Below are 6,060 nucleotides of genomic sequence, written 5' to 3'. Positions count from 1 at the left end.
TCCTGTTGAATGTTTGAAAGGACTGCAGCTGGACTAGTTAGTCATTGTCGGTCCCTTCAACTGCACTATTCTATTCTACTTCTAATCTATTAAATTCAATTAATTTTGATTAAATTCTATACTGGAGAATGGACAAAGTGCTTTACAGTCATTGCAACAGCACTCAGAGCCAGGAAATCCCCCCAGGTTCGAGGAGATGTATCACCCAAGTTTGGGACCTGGGGTGGGAAACTGGTATTTTTATCATTACTTGACCCATGGCCTGGTATTAGCGAAGTTTCCACTCTGCAGCGTGCATGTTATGTTGGAAAATTTAAGGCTGGACATTAAATTGTTTCTGTGCTGTCATTCATGACCAGAAATGACCCAGCTACCATTGTCAACTGAAGCTTGACACTGCTAAAGTTTGGAGTCCATAGCTGAGACTGCGACATAGAGGTATCTACAGAGCTTGATCTACAGAGCTACCCATAGCTTGATCTCCTATGCACCCTTCTAATTCTGTCCTCCTACCTCCACTGGAAAGGGGTAAGTCTTCTGCCTCCCTCCAAACAGCCCTGAAGGTGCCCACACATAGTTCTTGTTCAAAACCAAGACTGAGCTTTCAACTGCAGAAAGACTCAAGCTGTTGCTGATTCTCAATGCCAAGCTGGTGAGATGTATGTCTCTGCCATGGTAGCTACGGCTGGTGGCCTGGGGTTTCTAGTTCCTTGGTTTCTGGGATTACATGGATAATACTCCAAGGAGCTTTCCATTAGGAAGACTCCAGTTCATGCATAATTCCGTAGGTAGCTCTCCAAATGTGGTGCAACAATCTCAAGGTTGTTTTGTGCCCCTGGTAAACTTGTGATAAATTATCTCAATAGGTATTATTAGTGGAAAAGCTTCAAAAGCCCACACCAAGTGAGGTGAACTGACATTCCTAGTATCATACATAGAGTGAGTGAGTGGTCTATAACTACCAAGTTTCTTCCAGCCCAAGAAATCACCTCTTAGAGCACAACTGAATGGGATGAGCGGAGGAATTCAAGGGAAGCGGTGACTTCTTGCTGTGAACCACACGGTACCTGCTTCGGAAGGGTAAAACAATAGCAGTTCCCATTGCTGCAAATCCCTGTCAGCACCAAATTCACCCAGGATGAAGAATTTGGTGTGACAGGAGGGACAAGAGGGGAGAGGAGAAAAGGAGATGTTATCCATGGGAGGAGAAGAGGGAACAGCTCTGCTGTCTCACTGTGTCCTCAGCGCCTGACCCGTTCCTTGGCTCGGAGCAGCTGGGGTGGCACTGGGACCGCTGCATCCTCTTCCCACATCTGCAGCACTTCCAGCTGTGGTCTTGGGCAGGTTCATTTGTCCTTGTCCCTCCGTTGGTATACAGTTACTGATGCCAGCACCTTTTGGGACAGCTTTATGGCATCATTAACATTTATGGAGAGCTTTGAGGTTCTGGCATGGGGAGGGCAAAGGGCTGTTATTTAGTGGGCATCTCCATGGAGCAGTGGAGGTGCCCACCACACAACAGCCCTTTGCCTCTCTCTTCCAAGACCATTTAGGACCCTTGGCCTTGCTGAGATAACGTGTCGCTGGTTTTTGCCCCTGTTGCTGCTGCTTTCCCCCTCTCTCTCTTGCTCTCACCCCCCCTTTCTCTCTTCTCCTCCTCTCCCGGCTCTGTAGCAGTTTCCTCGGGAGTGTTCAGCTAGCTGACACATTTGCCACAGATGGATGGTGCACACGGAGACAGCTGTCACTCCCGATTTGTGGTCCACTGCGTGACAGCGGGACTGATGCCTTCTGAAAGGCCGTCTCGCGGAGCACATGCACTCTGACATTCTTCGAGATGAGCCCTACAGACACCTCTCAGTGGACCTCAGGAGAAGCTGGCAAGCTAACCCTTCCCGCTCCCCCTCCCCGAAGCAGCCTGCAGGCTGGAAGAAAGCAAGCACTCTGGTGTGCGCGCACACACACACGCACGGCCAACCTCCTTGGGTAGTTCTGTGCCACTACTGGTCTGCCAGGTCCCAGCCCGGCTGTTTGCTCCTGATGCTGGTGTATGAAGTGAGGCAGGTTGAGATTTGCAAGAGGGAAAGGTCACCAGCGAAGCTGCTCTTTTCCCCTTTTCTGCCTTTTTAATTGCAGGAGGGAAGGATATGGGCTCCAGTTTCATTCTGTCAGAGCAGCTGCCTCCAGCCTCTTGAGTTCCTCTGTCACAGCAAAAGCTGACAGACTTTGCAGCAGCAGCCTCTTCAAGCCTCCCTGTCTTCTCCATCCCCTGTGATGGTCTCCATCCCCGATGACCCACACAGCAACATGGAAATTCCATCACAGCCCCAGCATTGCACACTGCAGTGGGGCAAGCTGCCCTGGGAGGACCCTCACATTTCCTATGGAGGTTCCTTTCACCAGCTTGAGGCCAGCTGCAAAGGTAAGGCTGGCTCCTTTGAGAACAAAGCCCTTAGCCTGGCTGAAGGTCCTTGTTTCAGGTCCCAACCACCCATACTTGTCTTATGCACGCAGACACCAATGTATTCAACTCTGAGGCCTTCAATGAAACTCTTCTGGTGGGACTTTCAGTTGGACAGACAAAGCAAGGCAGAGGAAACAGTTTCCACCTCTGGGGAGAAGAATAAAACCTTCCTGATGCTCAACTCCATAGGAATGGGAACTGGTCCTGCCTTTGGACCTCAGAGGAAAAAAGAATCCTTCCAAAAAAGACATGCACAGCTGTTAGTTGTCCCTCTGACTTGCAGAAGGTTGTGATCTTGGGAACAGGTCTTCCTGAAAAGGAAACAGAAAGTTTGAACTAGGTCTAGAGAATATCATCCCTCCCGAACTGACCTGAAACTTCCCCACTTTTTCCCATGTCTGGGCCCTATCCCACATTACACAAGTACCCGGTGGCTGCACAAGGTCATGGAAAAAGTCCTTCCAGTAAGGTCTCCAGGTGGTGTTCAACAGCAGAAACGCAGGGGAGAGGACAAAAGCAGAGCAAACTGATATGAGATGTCTCTTGGATGCTCTTCCAAGCTTTCAACCAGTCACAGGTGAAAGACCTTATGAACAAGGTATGACTTCTCTGTATTCAGTAGCTCCTGCTGGAGTTCCCATCCCAGCAGTACCTGGATAGGTCTGCTCACCCACCCCCTGCCAAAGGCTTTAGGAGCCACTTGTAAACACAGGAGGCTTTACAGAAGTTAGTTACCCTGGTTGCTTTGATCCCCTGACCCCTGCTCCCAACCCCTTGGAGCAGGCTGACTGTTGAGCAGGAGCCTGCTCAGCAAGACACAAAGTGTGAGTTGCACCAGGACTCAGCTCTCCCGGTCCTTCAGCAGCAAGGAGTGCCTGCCACGAGGCTAGTCTTGAAGGCTGTAATGTGGTTCCGTGCTCAACAGGTTGCAGGCACAGAGGGTTTGTGCGGCTTGATGTGAGGTCGTGCCAAGCTGGCATCGGCGTGAGGGGAAGGTTTCCGTTCAGATGGGGTGGTGTTCCTGGGGGGGAATATGGGGCACCTACCCAGTGTGAAAGCTGGCAGAGCATCTCTATCTGTAGCAAAATATTAGGAGAAGTAGGGATCCAGCGAGAAACTCAATCGTAACTGCAAGTTCAAGATTGCTGAAAGAGTCACTGAAAACCTTAAGGAGAGGCTGAAATGGACCCGAGTGCAGTTGAAACTAAGGAGAAAAGAGCAGTGCCATTTCCCTCTTGATGAGAGTGCCCCAGAAAGACTCCAGCTCTGGCATCATTCACCTGGACTTTTCCATCATGCCATCTCTAAATAGAGCTGTCTGGACCTGGAGGACGGGACCTCCCAGCTCACAGGCTAGTAGCAGTGGCTGTGAGGAAGGGTCCCGAGAAGGAACTGTGCTGGAGAGAAGGAACTATGGGCTCTTACAAAGTCTCAGCAGGTTCTGGCCTTAGCTGGTACCCTCAGCCTGGCCTGCCGCACGGCAGTGAGACCTTGGAGACTGGTGGTCCAGGGTCACATCCTTTGTTCTGACACAGTTATTTTAAATGAGGCTGGGAAGACCAGAGATCTTGGCATTGCTGTGGGCCTCTCCACAGTGGCACTCCAAGGGTCCAGAACGTGCAGAGATACGAGAAGCAGTTATGTTGTAAGAATGTGGCTCCCTGGGAAAATCATGGTCCATCTGTACAAAGCATGGTCAGACCAGACACTGATGCCTCCAGGACTTTTCCTCTGAGATCCTCGGAAAGATGGGAACTGGTGAGGCTGGGCTGCCTAAGAAAGCGCACTCTGAGCTTCAGCAGCATGGATACATGAGTTCCAAGGTGAGACACCTCAACTCAGACCAGCTCTGATGGACCAAAGCCAGTGGACGCAGCCCCTGCTAGATGCCTTCTGCCCAAGCAGACCCTTCTGTGCAGACATTTTACCAGCCTGAGCCTTGGCCCTTCAGCTCCTAAGATGGTTATAAGGAAAGCTTTGCTCATGACCTCATGGGGCTCAGTTCCAGATGCCATGTAATTAGGTGGTCCTATTGGATGCCACCTCAGAGTCCAATTCCCCATGCCTGTGTTATCTGGAGGTGGAGGGTCCCTTTCCCATGTTAGGCTGCGAGCATACCCAAGGTTCCAGAATTGTTTTGATTTAGTAGTGTAGCACAATGATAATTTTTTTCCCCAAATATTTTTTAAGGAGGTAGAAATGCAGGTCAGAGAAAGGTACAGGTTTGCGGGCAGGGTCTTGGACCTTGTGAGCACATTGCCAGCCCAGCCAATCCAGGGAAGAGAGCAAACCAAGTTTATAATGAAAAATTCTTAGTTTTTGAACTTCAACAAAATACAAATAAAAAGAAAAACTTTTAAAAAAGGAAACACCATATTCATAAGAACAAGAACCCATAATTATGGACAGGGACACTATTCATTGGTGCTGCACATGACCAAGCCCCCCAGAAGTCAGCATGCCCCAAGGAAGACTCTAGGTCTGGGGGGGACATCGTTACCTTGGTGTCCCCTTTCTGAGGACAGGCTTGTTCGGCAGGGAGGCCAAGTCACCCACATAGCTGCTGGGAGTGCCAAGCCACCGTGCCGGGGCGAGGTCTCCTGTGCTGACCCAGAGACAGTGCCTGGGGTGTGCTTTCCCCAAGGAGCTCCACTGGGAATGCCCTATCCAAAACAGGACCCTGCTGTGCCCCCCTGGCTCCCAGCCGAGAGGCACGGAAGGTGAGCAGAGAAGCAGGACTTGGCGCTTTGCCATGGGATGGTGGCAGCGGTACCAGGGGCTGAGAAACCACCGAGTAAAATTTGGTAGAAAAGGTGGTGAAACGGAGATTTCTGCCCACAATCTGCAGCCCCTGCTCCACACACCCGGGTGTACGCCTGGCTGCTGGGGAGGATGGAGATGGAGAAAAGGGAGGAAACTTCTCTGTTCCCACTGGAAAAATGTCCTCAAACCATCAGGCACATCTGGCAAGGACCATAGTTGCAGCAGCCTCCTGCCTGTCCTTACTGTCTCCACCACGGCAGTGGCTGGGACACCCGCGCATGCCTGACCGTGCCATCCCCTTTCCCTTGGATGGGTGAAAGGGGCTGCGCACATCCCGAGCACTGTGCAGAGCAGCTCCTGGCCAGCACCCCGCTCCAGGAGATGCCATCTCAGCAGCTTTGCACCAGTGTGGTGGCCCTGAGGCCCCAGGACCCAGTCTCTGGGCATGGATCCAGAGGGTTGACTGGGAAGCCCTGGGAGCACCCCGTGCCTGCCCAGCCTGGCAGCACCAGGGGCATTACTGGGGAGGGAGAAATATTTTGCACTGAGAGCGCTGCGGATGAACAGCGGCGTTTGGAAGCGAAGCCGTAGCCCCTCACCTGCTGGGTGGTGAGGCAGGCACGGGATCAAGGCGAAGTCGCCTTCACATCTCGCTGGCCTTGAACAGCAGATGAAAGGGGCCACTGGGAGCCGGGGAGAACAAAAACAGAGAGCGGGGAAAGTTCGGGTCAGGCAGGGATTTCTGGCTGGTGTGTTTTCCACCGAGAAATTCTCTCTGCCTCTTTCATGATGATGAAGATCCTTTTAATTTTTTTCTTCCCCCTTTCTCCTCT

This window comes from Falco cherrug, chromosome 4 (assembly GCF_023634085.1).
Source record: "Falco cherrug isolate bFalChe1 chromosome 4, bFalChe1.pri, whole genome shotgun sequence".
NCBI classification, from domain to species: Eukaryota; Metazoa; Chordata; class Aves; order Falconiformes; family Falconidae; genus Falco; species Falco cherrug.
This window is presented reverse-complemented; position numbering follows the sequence as displayed.